Genomic DNA, 22,591 nt, shown 5'->3' on the forward strand with positions numbered 1-22,591 from the left:
AAATCAGTATCCACTGAACTTAGTCCTCAAGAACAAGTTGCTGAACTCAATCAGCAATTGCTTATTATAACAGTACAGTTTACAGAATTCAAGGAGATGCTCCAAGACACTAAAAATGCTAACCAAAATATGGAAGCACAATTGGATCAGGCAAGACAGCAGCTATCTAAACAGATAATAGAAGAATACCAAGCTGTTCAATTAAGGAGGGGGAAGACATTGAATAATTCAGCTCAAGGTAGCAGAAAGCCAAGAAAGGAACAACTGACAGAGCATGACAAAACCACTACTCAAAATCCCTCTAAGGACATTAAGAGCCCAGAGAGGAATACTTCTGGCGTTCAAACGCCAGAAAAGGGTGAAAAATTGGCGTCAAACGCCCATTCCATGCCCAGTTCTGGCATTCAAATATCAGAAAAGGGTGGAAAATTGGCGTTAAACGCCCATCCAACCCCTAATCATGGTGTTCAAACGCCAATGAGGGATCAGACACCTGCAAGTGCTGATTGTAACCCTCCTAAGAAGGCTTCTCTAATGATGCCAGGGCATCTTGGCCAGTTTCACTGACCTTTTCTTTACTGTTTTTAGGTTAGTTTCATGCATTTCTTTAGGAAATAAGCGAGTTTTGGGTAAATATTCACTTATGCCTTGACTCAAGCATACATTGTGCATTTTACATGATTTCATGAGGATTTTGCATAAGTTTAGTGACAAATATTATGTTGCATTACTCATGACTTGGACTAGAGCTTTGATGCACTTTGTTGCTTGATTTCAGGACCAAAAAGAAGCAAGAAAAGGAGAGGTAACTTGCAAAGATTAATGAGAAAAGTGATTGCCAATAACACTCTCAAAAAAGCCATCAATGCCCACGTTAGAGAGTCACGTTAACCAAGTTAACGTGAACTCTAACGTGGAGAAAAGAAGTTGAGCCAACGTTAGTGACACTCAACATTGTCACTAACGTTGGCAATTACTCATAAGTGGCCACGTTAGAAGCCACGTTAACCTAGTTAACGTGGCCTCTAACGTTAAGGGGGAGGGAGAGAAGCCAACGTTAGTGACACTCAACATTGTCACTAACATTGGCCTATGGTGCTAAGTACCACGTTAACTCCCACGTTAACTTGGTTAACGTGGGAACTAACGAAGAAGATGAAGAGTTGTCGACAACGTTAGTGACACTCAACATTGTCACTAACGTTGAAGCAACCACACAACCCCCAAGAGTCACGTTAACTTCCACGTTAACTTGGTTAACGTGGAAGCTAACGATGAGAAATGAAGGATGAGCCAACGTTAGTGACACTCAACATTGTGACTAACGTTGGGATGGCTAAAAGATGGCCACATTAGAAGCCACGTTAACCTAGTTAACGTGGACTCTAACGTGAGACCTAGGGGCACATTGGAACGTTAGTGACAATGTTGAATGTCACTAATGTTCTTGAAGGATGGCAAAGACCACGTTAGAAGCCACGTTAACCTAGTTAACGTGAGCTTTAACGTGAAGCAAGAAGGGGCACACTGGAACGTTAGTGACAATGTTGAGTGTCACTAACGTTCTCGAAGGTTGACAAGGCAACGTTAAAAGCCACGTTAACCTAGTTAACGTGGGTTTTAACGTGAGGCAAAAGGGGTGCATTGGAACGTTAGTGACAATGTTAAGTGTCACTAACGTTCCCAAACTTGGACTTTCACTAAATGATTAACACTCCTTACGCCCTGAGCTTAAGTCTCTGCCCACTCCGCACTTTCTCTCTGCAAGTAAAGCCAAGCCCAAATAAAGAAAGGAACTGCTTCAAACTCAAGATCCAAAGGCCCAAGACTTGAAGAGTGAACTAGAAGCTGAGAAGAGTAGTATATATAGGAGTAGCTTTGAATTGTAAAATAGTTCGGGAGGCTGAAGAATTACTCTCTGTATTTACTTTCTTTGCAATTTCTAGTTTTATGATGTATTCTCCATCTTTGTTTTTATTTTCAAGAGCTATAAACAACTAAACCCCTTTCATTGGGTTAGGGAGCTCTGTTGTAATTTGATGGATCAATACTAATTTTCATTGTTCTTCTTCTATCTTTCCTCTTGATTTTACTTGAAAGCTTTCGATCTTCATCCAATTGAGTAGTTATCTTGGAAGAGAAGCTATTCAAACTTGGATCTCTTTTGAACCTTGGAAGAGGAACGAAGAGATCAAGCTAGAAATGCTTTCTCATGCTGGACCAAATTGGGTTTGGATGGGTATGTGACTGTAACCCTCTCAATACTTGGTTTGGGAAATGCATGTGGTATAATCAGTGACCATACTTCATCTCTTCTCATGAGCAATTGACCAAGGAATTGGCTATTGATCAAGATTTGAGAGATTGAATTGCAAGGAATTGTAATTCAATCACTTAAGAATGACAAGGAGATCAATGAGTGCATTGATTGAGGAAGAGATGAAAATGAACTTGATCCGGAGAATTGCAACATCTCCTAAGCCCAATGAACTCCCCATTTCTAATCTTACCCATTCTCTTTAATTTCTGCCATTTACTTTTATTAGCAAATCCCCCATTCCCATTTACAATTCTGCAATTTATTTTCAGTCATTTACTTCCAGTCCTTTAATTCTAGCATTTACTTTTCTATTATTTACATTCCCGCCATTTTATTTTCTGTAACTCTCAACCCAAATTCTGGATTCGCTCAACTAGAACATTCTTCTAATTAAAGTTGCTTGATCAATCAATCCCTGTGGGATTCGACCTCACTCTATTGTGAGTTTTTACTTGACGACAACTTCGGTACACTTGCCGAAGGGAGATTTGTTGAGAGACAAGTTTTCCACGCATCAAGTTTATGGCACCGTTGCCGGGGATTGATTGTGCATCAACAATGATTAGATTGGAAGATCACTAGATTGAGCATTTTATTTTGTGAATTTCATTTTTCTGTTTGAGTGATTTACTTTTTGTTTTAGTTAAACTTCTTCCCTTCTCCCTCTACCCGTTTGTTTTTCTTTGTTATTTTCAATTCTGTTTGCTAACCCACTAACTGTTTGATATATTGCATCACCCACAACTAACAATAACTCTGACACAAATACTGTCTGCACCTATTTTCTCTGCTTGTACTTGTTGGTTGTATGACAGGGAGAAGAAGCGGGGCTTCAACTTCCTTTGATTCTGAACCAGAGAGAACCTTCCTTAGACTAAGGAGGGAGGCAAAAGAAAAACGAGTAGTTGGTGCTGAAGAAGAAGAGGAACAGTTTGAGGAATACTTTGAACCAAACATGGAAGAAAACATGGAAAATCATCATGAAGAAGAGACTCACAACCATGGCAGAGGAGGTGGAGCAAATCATGCTGGGGAGGATAGAAGAGTTTTGGGCTCTTACATTAATCCAAACCCAGGCAATTGTAGAAGTAGCATCCAAAAGCCAACAATCCATGCCAACAACTTTGAACTTAAACCACAGCTCATCACCCTTGTTCAGAACAACTGTTCGTTTGGAGGAGGTGTTCAAGAAGATCCCAACCAACATTTGACCACCTTCCTGAGAATATGTGACACAGTGAAATCTAATAGTGTTCATCCTGATGCCTATAGATTGCTCTTATTTCCCTTCTCACTCAGAGACAAGGCAGCCAAGTGGCTGGAATCCTTCCCAAGGGAGAGCTTAACAACATGGGAGGATGTGGTGAACAAATTCTTAGCAAGATTCTACCCTCCTCAACGAATCAATAGGCTGAGAGCTGAGGTTCAAACCTTCAGGCAACAGGATGGTGAGACTCTGTATGAAGCATGGGAGAGGTTCAAAGACTTAACAAGGAGGTGTCCACCTGACATGTTCAACGAATGGGTCCAGCTACACATTTTCTATGAAGGGCTCTCTTATGAGTCAAAGAAGGCAGTAGACCATTCATCTGGAGGGTCCTTGAACAAGAAGAAGACCATTGAGGAAGCCATAGATGTTATTGAAACAGTAGCAGAAAACGACTACTTTTATGCTTCCGAAAGAGGGAACACAAGAGGAGTGATGGAGCTAAACAATGTAGACACTCTGTTGGCCCAAAACAAGCTCATTACCCAGCAGCTGGCTGACCTCACCAAGAAAATAGAGATGAACCAAGTAGCAGCAATCTCCACTTCATCAACAACACAAGAAGGAGTAAACTAAGAAGCATAAGGGAGTCAGGAGCAAGCCAACTACATTGGGAATTCACCAAGGAAAAACTATGATCCATACTCCAAGACTTACAACCCTGGATGGAGAAATCACCCGAACTTTGGGTGGGGAAGTGAGCAAGATCAAAACCAAGACCAGAGACGTTACAACTCCAACAACAATGCAGCTCACCAATAATTCACCTAGAGGACATCTCAACACCCCCACAACAACAACTCTCCACATACTTATCAAAACCAAAATAGCACATCTGCTCTGAACCACTCATCAATTGATGACAGGCTCTCTAAGATTGAAGCCTTACTTGAAGGAATAAGCCAAGAGATTCAAGAAAATAAGGTGTTCAAAGAGGAGGTGCGAGCCAATATTAAGAACCAAGGAGAAACCATTAGGAAGATGGAATTCCAGGTGGGATATTTAGCTGAGAAGATTCCCAAACCTACTGATAGCTTCCCAAGTGACACTGAGAAAAACCCCAAGGGAGAAGCAAAGAAAGTAAGATGGGAAGATTGCAAAATGGTCACTACAAGTGATCAAGAGATTGAAGACAAGCAGGGCAAAATGTGCAAACAACCTGAAGACAACTCAACAAAGGAGGAGGATAGAGATCACAAAGAACCAGAAATCTCACAACAAGAGCTGCTGAAGCTCTATGCACCATTCCCTCAACTGCTCAATGGTGCTGTGAGAAAAAGAATATACTCAAGGTTCCTAGACTTGTTTGCATCTCTGCATGTGAACATACCATTCATCAAGGCAATTCAACAAATGCCTGCATTCATCAAATATATGAAGGAACTTCTTCCCAGGAAAAGCTCACTCAAGGGAGGGTAGACTATAGTGATGAACAAGGAATGTAGTGCCCTTATTCAACCTGAGTTACCTACAAAAAGAAGAGACCCAGGAAGTTTTCATATCCCTTGTGCCATAGGTGAAACTATGTTCGACAGAGCACTATGTGATCTAGGGGCCAGCATCAACTTACTGCCCTTATCCCTGGTGAAGAGGCTGCAGATCAATGAGATAATGCCCACAGATGTCATTATCAGACTGGCTGACAAAACTCAAAAGCAAGCAATAGGAGTGGTGGAAAATGTGTTGCTAAAAGTTGGGAAGTACTTTCTCCCAACAGATTTTGTCATTCTGGACATGGAAGAAAGTCACACTCATCCAATCATATTGGGAAGACCATTCCTAGCTACAGCCAGAGCACTTATTGATGTAGAGAAAGGGGAGCTAATATTGAGAATCCATGATGAACAACTCAGCTTCAATGTTTTCAAACTCTCACAAGAAACAGATCAAGAGGACAAGGAACTGAGCACAAATGATAAAGAGACACTAAAGGAGGAAACAAGCACTGAAGCACAGCTAGTTCATTCTGAGATCCCCTTAATTGACAAACAAGGAAAACAGCAATTGCCACAGCTCAAGGAAAAGTTAGAGGAACCCAAACCTCTAGAGGCAAGTGAAGACAGCATCACAACTCCTTGGAAAAAAGAGGTCACCAAGGGGAAGGCAACCTCAAAAGAAACCAAGAAGAAGGTACCAAGGAGATGGAGGAACAAGAAGATCCCTACGGAAGACTTCTCTCCAGGGGATAGAGTTGTCTCAGCCTACTTCCCAGATATTCCCCCTAATCTTCCTACTGTGCCATCTCAATTACCCAAGGTCTTCACTATCAACAGAGTTCTTTCCCTGGAACATATGGAGATCATTGATCCAACCAATGGATACAAGTCCACAGCAAGAGGGGAGGACTTTAAGCACTACCAACCACCATGATGAAGGAAAAACGTCAAGCTAGTGACGCTAAAGAAGCGCTTCATGGGAGGCAACCCATGTTTTATATGCTTTCAGAAGATTATGAATAAGTCTATCTTTATGAGCTTCAAGCCAAACTTAACGAACAATTGGTGAAAATCTTCTTATGCAGAATATAGTGAGGAATAAGTTTGGTGTTCAAAGCAAACCAAGTTGCATGCTAGTCTTGGGAGCTTTGAACACAAAACTTTTCATCACATTACTTCAAACTAAGTTTGGTGTCACCTCATGGTGCCACCAAAATGCATATAAGGAACCACCAATAGTTAGTTAGTTAGTTGAAATTCATAAACAAATAATCAAATCCTTTCTTTCAATTTATTCTAGCCGTAGAGTTTTAATTTTTTTTTATATATTAATTCCCTTATTTCAAATCTTTATAGGAAAGGAAAAGAAGCATGAAAAGGGATTGATTGGACAATTAAATGGGGGAGATTTCGCCACTTAATGAAGAGCACTACACACATGTCTCAAGAGGGAACGCATGGGGAAATGCTGCCATGCAACATTGGAGAAAGAAGACCCTTGAAGACCGAACCAATCACTCTCATTAAAGTGATGATCCTTGTCTTCCCTTCATACACAACCCCATCCGTTCATCTAATAAACATTCATGCAATCCACACCCTTCATCCACTGATGATTTTCTTATATAAGTGAACCGTAGTGCATGCTCACTCCTCACATTCAAATCCCCACTCTCCACACTTCTATTGGCACACTAAACCCTTCATCACAAATTGCTTTAACCAACCCTCTCTTCATCTATCCGAAGCCTCAAACCCCCCTCAAACAACAATTCAAGCCATGGCATCATCAAGCTCAAAGAGGCAAAAGAGGAAGGGGCCTATGGAGAGTGCTCCTTTTGATGACAAGAGATTCAAGACTGCCTTTCATGAGCTTGAATTTGAGCGGATAAGTGCCAGAAGGATATTGCCAGAATTAATCTTCCAAATCAATGCCAATGAATCACCACAGATTTGGAGAAAAATCGAACAGAGGGGGTGGCAATTGCTCACCAGTCCAGAGGGAAAAATCAATGGAAACCTCATCAAAGAATTCTATGTAAATGCAGTTAGAGAGGATAAGATCAAAGCCTCAACCTTCAAAAGCTATGTGAGAGGAAGGGAGGTAGACTTCAGCCCATGTGCCATAACAAGAGCTCTTCAATTAAAATCACCTCATTTTGATGAGGAGAGTTATCAGGCAAGGATAAGTAGAAGCCCCGATAAGGATGAGCTCTCAGAGATAGCATCAGATATCTGTGTCATAGCCGCTGACTGGGAGAGGTACTCAGATGGGAGACCAAAATTCATAAAAAGGGGGGACCTTCCCCCTGAAGCCAAGGGGTGGTTTGAGCTTGTAAGGAAGTCCATCCTACCAGCTGCTAATAATTCAGAGGTTAACATCAATCGAGCCACTATGGTACAATGCTTGGTACAAGGTGGGGAAATCAAAGTGCATGAGCTCATTGCCAAAGGAATTCAAGAGTCAGCTGAGAAAGCTGACTCAGGAGCCAGACTTTGGTACCCTAGCACCATTCTCCGTTTGTGCAACAAGGCCAAGGTAGTATTTGAGGACAGCAGCCCAGACTGGGTAAACCCAGGGAGGCCAGTCACACTCGAGCGAATGGTCTATACCACACCGGCTCAGCAACTAAGAAGGCCACATATAGGAAGGCAAAGGACCCAGGAAGAAGCTCATCAAGAGGAATACCATCAGGAAGAACATCAACAAGAAGAGTATCATGACCCAGCCAACTTGAATATGACTCACCTTCTAAGAGCCATTAAAGATTTAGGACAGAGACATATGGAAGGACAAGAGCAAATACTGAACCGGCTGAACCAACAGGAAGCATAGCAAAAACAACAAATGGAGCAGCAGCAGGAACACTACTCTCATCTCACTCAAGCCATCAACCAAGTGAATGAAAGACAAGAGCTTCAAGAGAAGCACTTGCAAGAGCTCAACCAGCGGCAGATAGCCCAAATGAAAACTTTCAATGAGTTCAGTGTACTCAATGAAGGAAGGCAACTACATAGGGAGGAGTTCTATGTAAACACTCAAGCCGAGTTGAACTACATGACTAGTAATATGCATCATCTACACTATGCCATCCCTGCATATGATGAAGTTCAAAAAGAATTTGTAGAGCAAGAAGAGAGAAAAGTGAAACAGCAAAAGGAGACACTCAAGAAGAAGATGGAAGATAGTGGTTTCTGAAGAAAGCTGCTTGGAAAAGGCAAAGGAAGTGGAAGTACAAGTACTCAAGAAAGACACAATGAGGATAAACAAGGATGGGAGCATGGACATCCACATGAATGAAAGGTGGTGGAGTTCTTTTTAGTCCATCTTTTCTATGCTTTAAATAAGGAAGATCTTGTGTGAAATAGAACATGCTTCCATGTTATGTTTAAATTTTTTTTCTGTCTTTTAAGTTTTTCCTTCTGAAGAGGTCCATGATTTCTGGTTTAAATGTCATTGCACCATCACTTAACCTACTTGTAAGCTTGTCCCTTTAAATCAAATAAAAAGAGAATGATTATGTTTTTAAAAGACCAGGGTAGAGTTCATATTGTGGAAGTGCATTCATGAATCCTTGGGGTAGTCATAAGTTAGCTAAGTTGGTTCAACCACAAGGCTAGGAGGACAACTATCTATCCTGAATACTTTGCTTTGGATACACTCATGAGACTAAGTTAATAACAAGATCCTAAGAAGAGAAAAGGGAAAGAACAATGGAAGTGAAAAACAAAAGAAAAAGAGTAAGCAATAAGGCTAGGCATCAATGGTTTTAAGCTTGAGGCAAGTGTCTGTGGTGCTCCTGTGTGAGGGATCTACTTGGATGAATAAGCTCTTAGGGGTGCTTTATCACTTGGTAACTTGGGTTAACTAACCCGGGATTATCAGCTGAAAATCCACTATCAAGAGTAACCCTCACTACAGAGCATTTAGTAACCCAAAGAGGTGCTGGACACCAAGGTCTCAAGAAAAGAAAATAAATAAACTATATGCCTGTGGTGTGTATGTATGGGGGAGAGACTTGAGGGAGTAAGTCCTTAGGGGTGCTTCAATACCTAGCACTTTGAACCAACTGGTTCGGGAGTGTTGGCTGAAAGCTTATCTTAAAGAGTTGCCCCCTTACAGAGCACTTAGCCTAAATAACACAAACAACCCTTTTAATAACAATAAAAGGATCAATGAATAAAAGTCTCATGAGAAATAAACAAAGTAAGTGTTTAGGGACATGATAAAGGTCTGAAAGCCAGTGATGGAATGAACCTAAGTTGCTATGCATGAAACCACCATAAAATCAGTAATATGACTTCCACAAGAATGACTCATTCCTCTGGATATTCCATTCATCATTCTCTTGTTCCAGTACTTGCTTAGGGACAAGCAAGCTTTAAGTTTGGTGTTGTGATGCCAGGGCATCTTGGCCAGTTTTACTGACCTTTTCTTTACTATTTTTAGGTTAGTTTCATGCATTTCTTTAGGAAATAAGCGAGTTTTGGGTAAATATTCACTTATGCCTTGACTCAAGCATACATTGTGAATTTTACATGATTTCATGAGGATTTTGCATAAGTTTAGTGACAAATATTATGTTGCATTACTCATGACTTGGACTAGAGCTTTGATGCACTTTGTTGCTTGATTTCAGGACCAAAAAGAAGCAAGAAAAGGAGAGGTAACTTGCAAAGATTAATGAGAAAAGTGATTACCAATAACACTCTCAAAAAAGCCATCAATGCCCACGTTAGAGAGTCACGTTAACCAAGTTAACGTGAACTCTAACGTGGAGAAAAGAAGTTGAGCCAACGTTAGTGACACTCAACATTGTCACTAACGTTGGCAATTACTCATAAGTGGCCACGTTAGAAGCCACGTTAACCTAGTTAACGTGGCCTCTAACGTTAAGGGGGAGGGAGAGAAGCCAACGTTAGTGACACTCAACATTGTCACTAACGTTGGCCTATGGTGCTAAGTACCACGTTAACTCCCACGTTAACTTGGTTAACGTGGGAACTAACGAAGAAGATGAAGAGTTGTCGACAACGTTAGTGACACTCAACATTGTCACTAACGTTGAAGCAACCACACAACCCCCAAGAGTCACGTTAACTTCCACGTTAACTTGGTTAACGTGGAAGCTAACGATGAGAAATGAAGGATGAGCCAACGTTAGTGACACTCAACATTGTCACTAACGTTGGGATGGCTAAAAGATGGCCACGTTAGAAGCCACGTTAACCTAGTTAATGTGGACTCTAACGTGAGACCTAGGGGCACATTGGAACGTTAGTGACAATGTTGAATGTCACTAACGTTCTCGAAGGATGGCAAAGACCACGTTAGAAGCCACGTTAACCTAGTTAACGTGAGCTTTAACGTGAAGCAAGAAGGGGCACACTGGAACGTTAGTGACAATGTTGAGTGTCACTAACGTTCTCGAAGGTTGACAAGGAAACATTAAAAGCCACGTTAACCTAGTTAACGTGGGTTTTAACGTGAGGCAAAAGGGGTGCATTGGAACGTTAGTGACAATGTTAAGTGTCACTAACGTTCCCGAACTTGGACTTTCACTAAATGATTGACACTCCTTACACCCTGAGCTTAAGTCTCTGCCCACTCCGCACTTTCTCTCTGCAAGTAAAGCCAAGCCCAAATAAAGAAAGGAACTGCTTCAAACTCAAGATCCAAAGGCCCAAGACTTGAAGAGTGAACTAGAAGCTGAGAAGAGTAGTATATATAGGAGTAGCTTTGAATTGTAAAATAGTTCGGGAGGCTGAAGAATTACTCTCTGTATTTACTTTCTTTGCAATTTCTAGTTTTATGATGTATTCTCCATCTTTGTTTTCATTTTCAAGAGCTATGAACAACTAAACCCCTTTCATTGGGTTAGGGAGCTCTGTTGTAATTTGATGGATCAATACTAATTTTCATTGTTCTTCTTCTATCTTTCCTCTTGATTTTACTTGAAAGCTTTCGATCTTCATCCAATTGAGTAGTTATCTTGGAAGAGAAGCTATTCAAACTTGGATCTCTTTTGAACCTTGGAAGAGGAATGAAGAGATCAAGCTAGAAATGCTTTCTCATGCTGGACCAAATTGGGTTTGGATGGGTGGTGCACAAAATTGTGATGCATATCCATGGCTTCAAAGGCCTGGTGCTCTGATCTAGTTTTATTGTCTGTCACAACTTCGATACAACTAACCAGCAAGTGCACTGGGTCGTCCAAGTAATACCTTACGTGAGTAAGGGTCGAATCCCACGGAGATTGTTGGTATGAAGCAAGCTATGGTCACCTTGTAAATCTCAGTCAGGCAGATATAAAGTGATAATGGTGTTTTCGAATTTAATATAATAAAACAGGGATAGAGATACTTATGTAATTCATTGGTAGGAATTTCAGATAAGCGAATGGAGATGCTTTTCGTTCCTCTGAACCTCTGCTTTCCTGCTATCTTCATCCAATCAGTCTTACTCCTTTCCATGGCTGGCTTTATGCAAGGGCATCACCGTTGTCAGTGGCTACATCCCCTCCTCTCAGTGAATAATATGCTCACGCACCCTGTCACGGCACGTCTATTCATCTGTCGGTTCCCGATCATGCTGGAATAGGATTCACCCTCCTTTTGCGTCTGTCACTAACGCCCAGCACTCGCGAGTTTAAAGCTCGTCACAGTCATTCAATCATTGAATCCTACTCAGAATACCACAGACAAGGTTTAGACCTTCCGGATTCTCTTGAATGCCGCCATCATTCTAGCTTACGCCACGAAGATTCTGGTTAGGAGATCTAAGAGATACTCATTCTAGCTTATTTCATGTAGAACAGAAGTGTTTGTCAGGCACGCGTTCATAAGGGGGAAGGATGATGAGCGTCACACATAATCATCACCTTCATCACGTTCTTGGGTGCGAATGGATATCTTAGAAGCGAAATAAGAAGAATTGAATAGAAAACAGTAGTACTTTGCATTAATCTTTGAGGGACAGCAGAGCTCCACACCTTAATCTATGGAGTGTAGAAACTCTACCGTTTGAAAATACATAAGTGAAGGTCCAGGCATGGCCGAGATGGCCAGCCCCTCTGATCTAAGAACCAGGCGTCCAAAGATGGTCAAAAAGACTAGTAAAAGGTCCTATTTATAATAAACTAGCTACTAGGGTTTACATGAGTAAGTAATTGATGCATAAATCTACTTCCTAGGCCCACTTGGTGTGTGTTTGGGCTGAGCCTGAGTGTTGCACGTGCAGAGGCCATTTGTGGAGTTGAACGTCAGTTTCTGTGCCAGTTTGGGCGTTCAACTCTGGTTTTGGATCCTTTTCTGGCGCTGGACGCCAGATTCGGGCAGAAGGCTGGCGTTGAACGCCAGTTTACGTCGTCAATTCTTAGCCAAAGTATAGACTATTATATATTTCTGGAAATCCCTGGATGTCTAATTTCCAACGCAATTGGAAGCGCGCCATTTCGAGTTCTGTAGCTCCAGAAAATCCACTTTGAGTGCAGGGAGGTCAGAATCCATCAGCATCAGCAGTCCTTTTTCAGCCTCTGAATCTGATTTCTGCTCAAGTCCCTCAATTTCAGCCAGAAAATACCTGAAATCACAGAAAAACACACAAACTCATAGTAAAGTCCAGAAATGTGAATTTAACATAAAAAATAATGAAAACATCCCTAAAAGTAACTAGATCCTACCAAAAACATACTAAAAACAATGCCAAAAAGCGTATAAATTATCCGCTCATCACAACACCAAACTTAAATTGTTGCTTGTCCCCAAGCAACTGAAAATCAAATAGGATAAAAAGAAGAGAATATACTATAAATTCCAAACTATCAATGAAACAGAGCTTCAATCATATGAGCGGGACTTATAGCTTTTTGTCTCTTGAATAGTTTTGGCATCTCACTTTATCCATTGAGGTTCAGAATGATTGGCATCTATAGGAACTTCAGATTTTGAATAGTGTTATTGACTCCTAGTTCAGTATGATGATTCTTGAATACAGCTTCTTTATGAGTCTTGGCCGTGGCCCTAAGCACTTTGTTTTCCAGTATTACCACCGGATACATAAATGCCACAGACACATAATTGGGTGAACCTTTTCAGATTGTGACTCAGCTTTGCTAGAGTCCCCAATTAGAGGTGTCCAGGGTTCTTAAGCACACTCTTTTTTTGCTTTGGATCTTGACTTTAACCGCTCAGTCTCAAGTTTTCACTTGACACCTACACGCCACAAGCACATGGTTAGGGACAGCTTGGTTTAGCCGCTTAGACCAGGATTTTATTCCTTTAGGCCCTCCTATCCACTGATGCTCAAAGCCTTGGGATCCTTTTTATTTGCCCTTGCCTTTTGGTTTTAAGGGTTATTGGCTTTTTGCTCTTGCCTCTTGGTTTTAAGAGCTTTTGGCTTTTTCTGCTTGCTTTTTCTTTCTATTTTTTTTTTCGCCTATTTTTTTTTTTTCTGCAAGCTTTGCTCTTTGCTGCTTTTTCTTGCTTCAAGAATCATTTTTATGATTTTTCAGATTATCAAATAACATGTCTCCTAGTCATCATTCTTTCAAGAGCCAACATATTTAACATTCTTAAACAACAACTTCAAAAGACATATGCACTGTTCAAGCATACATTCAGAAAACAAGAAGCATTGTCACCACATCAATATAATTAAACTAAGTTCAAGGATAAATTCGAAACTCATGTACTTCTTGTTCTTTTGAATTAAAACATTTTTCATTTAAGAGAGGTGATGGATTCATAGGACATTTATAACTTTAAGACAAGGTTACTAACTACTAATGATCATGTAATGAAGACACAAACATGGATAAGCACATAACATATAAAACGAAAAAACAGAGAAAGTAAGAACAAGGAATGAGTCCACCTTAGTGATGTCCTTGAGCTCTTCTATGTCTCTTCCTTGTCTTTGCAGCTCCTCCTTCATTGCTTTTAGATCTTCTCTGATTTCATGAAGGATGAAGGAGTGCTCTTGATGTTCCACCCTTAGTTGCTTCCAATAATTGTGTGGAAGAAAATGTATCCCCTGAGGTATCTCAGGGATCTCTTGATTTGCAGTCAGATATTCTACCACTGAGCTATAGACCCTTGATGGAAGCTTTTGTCTTCCCTTTCCTCTTTCTAGAGGTTTCTCTGGCCTTAGGTGCCATCAATGGTTATGGAAAAAACAAAAAAAAGCTATGCTTTTACCACACCAAACTTAGAATGTTGCTCGCCCTCGAGCAAAAGAAGAAAGAATAGAAGAAGAAGAGGATATGGAGGAGATGGATGGCTGTGTGTATTCGGCCATATGGGTGGGATTGGGTGGGGAAGAGATGTTGAATTTTTGAAGGTAAGTGGGTGTATGGGTGTGAGTGGTAAATGGAAGACAGAAGGGATGAGTGTTTATTGGGAATAGAGGATGATTGAGAAGAGAGAAGAGAGTGAGTGAAGGTAGGTGGGGATCCTGTGGGGTCCACAGATCTTGGGGTGTCAAGGCATTTACATCCCTGCACCAATTTAGGCATGCAAAATGCCCTTGCACACAACTCTGGGCGTTCAGCGCCAGGTTGGTGCCCATTTTAGGCGTTCAACGCCCCTTTGCTGCCATTTCTGGCGTTGAACGCCAGAACCATGCTTGTTCTGGGCGTTCAGCGCCAGGATGTTGCCATTTTGGGCGTTCAGCGCCAGAACCATGCTATGTTCTGGCGTTTGAACGCCAGGCAGATGCTCCTCCAGGGTGTGATTTTTCTTCTGCTGTTTTTGATTCCGTTTTTTATTTTTATTTTTATTTTGTGACTCCACTTGATCATGAACCTAAGTAAACATGAAAAACAATAATAATAGAGTTAGATAAATAAACATTGGGTTGCCTCCCAACAAGCGCTTCTTTAATGTCAATAGCTTGACAGTGGGCTCTCATGGAGCCTCACAGATGTGCAGAGCTTTGTTGAGACTCTCCAACACCAAACTTAGAGTTTGGATATGGGAGTTCAACACCAAACTTAGAGTTTGGTTGTGGCCTCCCAACACCAAACTTAGAGTTTGACTGTGGGGGCTCTGGTTGACTCTGCTTTGAGAGAAGCTTTTCAAGCTTCCTCTCCATGGTTGCAGAGGGAGATCCTTGAGTTTTGAATACAAGGGAGTTCTCATTCCATTGAAAGACTATTTTACCTCTGTCAACATCAATCACAGCTCTTGCTGTGGCCAGGAAAGGTCTTCCTAGGATGATGGATTCATCCTCTTCCTTTCCAGTATCCAGGACTATGAAATCAGTAGGTATGTAAAGGCCCTCAACCTTTACTAATACATCTTCTACTTGTCCATAAGCCTGTCTTCTTGAGCTGTCTGCCATCTCTAGTGAGATTTTAGCAGCTTGCACCCCATAGATTCCCAGTTTCTCTATTACAGAGAGGGGCATGAGGTTTATACCTGAACCAAGGTCACACAGAGCCTTAAAGATCATGGTGCCTATGGTACAAGGTAATATGAACTTTCCAGGATCCTGTCTCTTCTGAGGCAATGTCAGTTGATCCAGATCACTTAGTTCATTGATGAACAAGGGAGGTTCAACTTCCCAAGCATCAATGCCAAACAATTTGGCATTCAGCTTCATGATTGCACCAAGAAACTTGGCAGTTTGCTCTTCAGTAACATCCTCATTCTCTTTAGAAGAGGAATACTCATCAGAGCTCATGAAGGGCATAAGGAGGTTCAATGGAATCTCTATGGTCTCCAGATGAGTCTCAGATTCCTTTGGTTCCTCAGAGGGAAGCTCCTTATTGACCACTGGACGTCCCAGGGGGTCTTCCTCCTTGGGATTCACGTCCTCTCCTCTCCTCACAAGTTCGGCCATGGCGCTTATGTCAATGGCCTTGCACTCTCCTTTTGGATTCTCTTCTGTATTGCTTGGGAGAGTACTAGGAGGGATTTCAGTGATCCTTTTACTCAGCTGGCCCACTTGTGCTTTCAGATTTCTAATGGAAGACCTTGTTTCATTCATGAAACTTACAGTGGCCTTAGATAGATCAGAGACTAGATTTGCTAAATTAGAAGCATTTTGTTCAGAGTTCTCTGTCTGTTGCTGAGTGGATGATGGAAAAGGCTTGCTATTGCTAAACCTGTTTCTTCCACCATTATTAAAGCCTTGTTGAGGCTTTTGATCCTTCCATGAGAAATTTGGATGATTTCTCCATGTTGAGTTATAGGTGTTTCCATAAGGTTCACCTAAGTAATTTACCTCTGCTATTGCAGGGTTCTCAGGATCATAGGCTTCTTCTTCAGAAGATGCCTCTTGAGTACTGTTGGATGCAGCTTGCATTCCATTCAGACTCTGAGAGATCATATTGACTTGCTGAGTCAATATTTTATTCTGAGCCAAGATGGCATTCAGAGTATCAACTTCAAGAACTCCCTTCTTCATAGGCGTCCCATTACTCACAGGATTCCTTTCAGAAGTGTACATGAACTGGTTATTAGCGACCATGTCAATGAGTTCTTGAGCTTCTGCAGGCGTTTTCTTTAGGTGAATGGATCCACCTGCAGAAGTGTCCAGTGACATCTTTGATAGCTCAGATAAACCATCATAGAATATATCCAGGATGGTCCATTCTGAAAGCATGTCAGAAGGACACTTTTTGGTCAACTGTTTGTATCTTTCCCAAGCTTCATAGAGGGATTCACCTTCTTTCTGTCTGAAGGTTTGAACATCAGCTCTAAGCTTGCTCAGCTTTTGAGGAGGATAGTACTTGGCTAAGAAAGCCGTGACCAGCTTATCCCAAGAGTTCAGGCTGTCTTTGGGTTGAGAATCCAACCATAATCTAGCTCTGTCTCTTACAGCAAAAGGGAAAAGCATGAGCCTGTAGACTTCAGGATCTACTCCATTAGTCTTAACAGTATCACATATCTGCAAGAATTCAGTTAAGAACTGAAAAGGATCTTCAGATGGAAGTCCATGAAACTTGCAGTTCTGCTGCATCAGAGAAACTAATTGAGGTTTCAGCTCAAAGTTGTTTGCTCCAATGGCAGGAATGGAGATGCTTCTTCCATGTAAATTGGAATTAGGTGCAGTAAAGTCACCAAGCATCTTCCTTACATTATTATTATTTTCGGCTGCCATCTCCTTTTCCTGTTCGAAAATTTCTGAAAGATTATCTCTGGATTGTTGTAATTTAGCTTCTCTTAATTTTCTCTGCAAAGTCCTTTCAGGTTCTGGATCTGCTTCCACAAGAATGTTCTTATCCTTGCTCCTGCTCATATGACAAAGAAGAAGGCACAGAAAAATAATAATAATAATGGAGATCCTTTATACCACAGTATAGGGATTCCTGTGTTAGTGGAAGAAGAGGGGGAGACAAAGAATGTGATGTAAAGGAAGAAGCACAACTGTACGGATGGAAGAGATGTGAGATGAGATGTTAGGATATGAATGAATAAATAGAATAGGATGGGGGAAGGATAATTTTCGAAAATTATTTTGAAAAAGAGTTAGTGATTTTTGAAAATGGTTTTTGAAAATTGTTAGTATTTTTTTTCGAAAATTTTTGAAATTAAAAATAAAAAATAAAAATAATTAGTTAATTAAAAAGAAATTTTTGAAAAAGAGGGAAGATATTTTCGAAAATTAGAGAGAGAGAGTTAGTTAGGTGGTTTTGAAAAAGTTAAGAAACAAACAAAAAGTTAGTTAGTTAGTTGAAACAATTTTTGAAAAGATAAGAAGTTAGGAAGTTAGAAAAGATATTTTGAAAAGATATTTTTGAGAAAGATAAGATAAGAAGATATTTTTGAAAAGATATGATTGAAATTAGTTTTGAAAAAGATTTGATTTTTAAAATCACAATTAATGACTTGATTCATAAAAAATCACAAGATATGATTCTAGAACTTAAAGTTTGAATCTTTCTTAACAAGCAAGTAACAAACTTCAAATTTTTGAATCAAAACATTAATTGATTATGTTATTTTCGAAAATTTGTGAAAAAATTAAGAAAAAGATTTTTGAAAAATATTTTTTTGAATTTTCGAAAATAACTAAGAATTTTGAAAAAGATTTGATTTTTGAAAAAGATTTTGAAAAAGATAAGATTTTCAAATTGAAAATTTGATTTGACTCATGAGAAACAATTTGATTTTAAAAATTTTTGAAAAAGTCAATCCAAATTTTCGAATTTGATGAGAGAAAAAGGGAAAGATATTTTTTTGATTTTTGAAATTTTTATGAAAAACATGAAAAATATGCAATGCATGAAATTTTTAGATCAAAACAATGAATGCATGCAAGAATGCTATGAATGTCAAGATGAACACCAAGAACACTTTGAATGTCATTGTGAACATCAAGAACACATTTTTGAAAAAATTTTTAATGCAAAGGAAACATGCAGGACACCAAACTTAGATTTCTTTAATGCTTAGACACTAAGAATTCAAGAATGCATATGATAAACATGAAAAGACACAAAACAAAAAATCATCAAGATCAAACAAGAAGACTTACCAAGAACATCTTGAAGATCATGAAGAACACTATGAATGCATGAAATTTTCGAAAAATGCAAGATGCATATGCAATTGACACCAAACTTATGATATGACTCAAGACTCAAACAAGAAACATGAAATATTTTTTATTTTTATGATTTTCTAATTTTTTTTTTTGGATTTTTTTTCGAAAATAATATGAAAAAGAAAAACTAAGGATTCCAAAATTTTTAATATGAATTCCAGGAATCTTGCCATGTTAGTCTAAAGCTTCAGTCCAGGAATTAGACATGGCTCACTAGCCAGCCAAGCTTTCAATGAAAGCTCCAGTCCAAAACACTAGACATGGCCAATGGCCAGCCAAGCTTTAGTCTTTAACACGAGAGTATATTGCTCTTTGATAACAAATTGCAAGCCTCAGTCCAAAAGAATTTAGACATGGCTTTACAGCCAGCCAGGCTTCACATGCTTCATGAAACACTAGAATTCATTCTTAAAAATTTTGAATAAATTTTTGAAAACAATTTTTTTTTTTCGAAAACAAAAGAGAAATTTTTTTTTGAAAATATTTTTGAAAGATTTTTGAAAAGAAAACGAAAAGAAAGTTACCCAATCTGAGCAACAAGATGAACCGTCAGTTGTCCAAACTCAAACAATCCCCGGCAACGGCACCAAAAACTTGGTGCACGAAATTGTGATGCATATCCATGGCTTCAAAGGCCTGGTGCTCTGATCTAGTTTTATTGTCTGTCACAACTTCGATACAACTAACCAGCAAGTGCACTGGGTCGTCCAAGTAATACCTTACGTGAGTAAGGGTCGAATCCCACGGAGATTGTTGGTATGAAGCAAGCTATGGTCACCTTGTAAATCTCAGTCAGGCAGATATAAAGTGATAATGGTGTTTTCGAATTTAATATAATAAAACAGGGATAGAGATACTTATGTATTCATTGGTAGGAATTTCAGATAAGCGAATGGAGATGCTTTTCGTTCCTCTGAACCTCTGCTTTCCTGCTATCTTCATCCAATCAGTCTTACTCCTTTCCATGGCTGGCTTTATGCAAGGGCATCACCGTTGTCAGTGGCTACATCCCCTCCTCTCAGTGAATAATATGCTCACGCACCCTGTCACGGCACGGCTATTCATCTGTCGATTCCCGATCATGCTGGAATAGGATTCACCCTCCTTTTGCGTCTGTCACTAACGCCCAGCACTCGCGAGTTTGAAGCTCGTCACAGTCATTCAATCATTGAATCCTACTCAGAATACCACAGACAAGGTTTAGACCTTCCGGATTCTCTTGAATGCCGCCATCATTCTAGCTTACGCCACGAAGATTCTGGTTAGGAGATCTAAGAGATACTCATTCTAGCTTATTTCATGTAGAACAGAAGTGTTTGTCAGGCACGCGTTCATAAGGGGGAAGGATGATGAGCGTCACACATAATCATCACTTTCATCACGTTCTTGGGTGCGAATGGATATCTTAGAAGCGAAATAAGAAGAATTGAATAGAAAACAGTAGTACTTTGCATTAATCTTTGAGGGACAGCAGAGCTCCACACCTTAATCTATGGAGTGTAGAAACTCTACCGTTTGAAAATACATAAGTGAAGGTCCAGGCATGGCCGAGATGGCCAGCCCCTCTGATCTAAGAACCAGGCATCCAAAGATGGTCAAAAAGACTAGTAATAGGTCCTATTTATAATAAACTAGCTACTAGGGTTTACATGAGTAAGTAATTGATGCATAAATCCACTTCCTGGGCCCACTTGGTGTGTGTTTGGGCTGAGCCTGAGTGTTGCACGTGCAGAGGCCATTTGTGGAGTTGAACGTTAGTTTCTGTGCCATTTTGGGCGTTCAACTCTGGTTTTGGATCCTTTTCTGGCGCTGGACGCCAGATTTGGGCAGAAAGCTGGCGTTGAACGCCAGTTTACGTCGTCAATTCTTGGCCAAAGTATGGACTATTATATATTGCTGGAAAGCCCTGGATGTCTACTTTTCCAACACAATTGGAAGCGCGCCATTTCGAGTTCTGTAGCTCCAGAAAATCCACTTTGAGTGCAGGGAGGTCAGAATCCATCAGCATCAGCAGTCCTTTTTCAGCCTCTGAATCTGATTTCTGCTCAAGTCCCTCAATTTCAGCCAGAAAATACCTGAAATCACAGAAAAACACACAAACTCATAGTAAAGTCCAGAAATGTGAATTTAACATAAAAACTAATGAAAACATCCCTAAAAGTAACTAGATCCTACCAAAAACATACTAAAAACAATGGCAAAAAGCGTATAAATTATCCGCTCATCAATGGGTATGTGACTGTAACCCTCTCAATACTTGGTTTGGGAAATGCATGTGGTATAATCAGTGACCATACTTCATCTCTTCTCATGAGCAATTGACCAAGGAATTGGCTATTGATTAAGATTTGAGAGATTGAATTGCAAGGAATTGTAATTCAATCACTTAAGATTGCCAAGGAGATCAATGAGTGCATTGATTGAGGAAGAGATGAAAATGAACTTGATCCGGAGAATTGCAACATCTCCTAAGCCCAATGAACTCCCCATTTCTAATCTTACCCATTCTCTTTAATTTCTGCCATTTACTTTTATTAGCAAATCCCCCATTCCCATTTACAATTCTGCAATTTATTTTCAGTCATTTACTTCCAGTCCTTTAATTCTAGCATTTACTTTTCTGTTATTTACATTCCCGCCATTTTATTTTCTGCAACTCTCAACCCAAATTCTGGATTCGCTCAACTAGAACATTCTTCTAATTAAAGTTGCTTGATCAATCAATCCCTGTGGGATTCGACCTCACTCTATTGTGAGTTTTTACTTGACGACAACTTTGGTACACTTGCCGAAGGGAGATTTGTTGAGAGACAAGTTTTCCACGCATCATCTAACCACCTCTATAGGGAATAAACCTGCAGCAACTAAGGTTGAAGAATACAAAGCCAAGATGCATTATCCTCAGAAACTCCGCCAAGCGAAATAGGATTAACAATTTGCCCGCTTTGCAGACTATCTCAGGACTCTTGAAATAAAGATCCCGTTTGCAGAGGCACTTGAGCAAATACCCTCTTATGCTAAGTTCATGAAAGAGATCTTAAGTCATAAGAAGGATTGGAGAGAAACTGAAAAAGTTTCTCTCACCGAAGAATGCAGTGCAGTCATTCTGAAAAGCTTACCAGAGAAGCTTAAAGATCCCGGAAGTTTTATGATACCATGCACATTAGAGGGTGCTTGTACCAAGACAGCTCTATGTGACCTTGGAGCAAGTATCAACCTAATACCTGCATCTACTATCAGAAAGCTTGGCTTGACTGAAGAATTCAAACCAACCCGAATATGCCTCTAACTTGCTGATGGCTCCATCAAATACTCATCAGGCATAATTGAAGACATGATTGTCAAGGTTGGGCCATTTGCCTTTCCCACTGACTTTGTAGTGTTGGAAATGTAGGAGCACAAGAGTACAACTCTCATCCTAGGAAGACCCTTCCTAGCAACTGGACGAACTCTCATTGATGTACAAAAAGGGGAAGTGACCCTGAGAGTCAATGAGGATGAGTTCAAGTTAAATGCTGTCAAAGCTATGCAGCATCCAGACACATCAAATGACTGCATGAGCGTTGATATTATTGACTCCTTGGTGAAAGAGATCAATATGACTGAGAGTCTCGAATCAAAACTTGAGAACATCTTTAAAGATGTTCAGCCTGATCTGGAGGAACCAGAGGAAATAGAAAAGCCTCTGAAAACTCTTTAGGAAGAGGATAAGCCTCCTAAACCCGAGCTCAAACCACTACCACCATCCCTGAAATATACGTTTTTGGGAGAGGATGACACTTTTCCTGTGATCATAAGCTCTGCCTTAGAGCCACAGAAAGAGAAAGCACTACTTCAAGTGCTAAGGACACACAAGACAGCTCTTGGGTGGTCCATAAGTGATCTTAAGGGCATTAGCCCCGCCAGATGCATGCACAAGATCCTATTGGTAGCAGTGGAGTATGTCTCCAAATGGGTAGAAGCCATAGCAACAATCACATGTGATGCACCAATCATGCTTCAGTTTCTTAAGAGAC

At 40.2% G+C, this 22,591-nt stretch overlaps 2 non-coding genes across 2 annotated transcripts; one reads left to right on the top strand and one right to left on the bottom strand.

Annotated features, from left to right (window-relative positions):
* Window positions 1-3,728: 3,728 nt before the first annotated feature.
* LOC112739853 (small nucleolar RNA R71) lies at window positions 3,729-3,832 on the bottom strand. The gene has a single exon (XR_003170788.1). It is a non-coding gene; the product is annotated as a small nucleolar RNA R71 (small nucleolar RNA).
* Window positions 3,833-16,625: 12,793 nt separating this feature from the next.
* Window positions 16,626-16,733, top strand: LOC112738841 (small nucleolar RNA R71). The gene has a single exon (XR_003169796.1). It is a non-coding gene; the product is annotated as a small nucleolar RNA R71 (small nucleolar RNA).
* The last annotated feature ends 5,858 nt before the right edge of the window (window positions 16,734-22,591 follow it).

This window comes from Arachis hypogaea, chromosome 13 (genome assembly GCF_003086295.3).
Source record: "Arachis hypogaea cultivar Tifrunner chromosome 13, arahy.Tifrunner.gnm2.J5K5, whole genome shotgun sequence".
Lineage (NCBI taxonomy): Eukaryota > Viridiplantae > Streptophyta > Magnoliopsida > Fabales > Fabaceae > Arachis > Arachis hypogaea.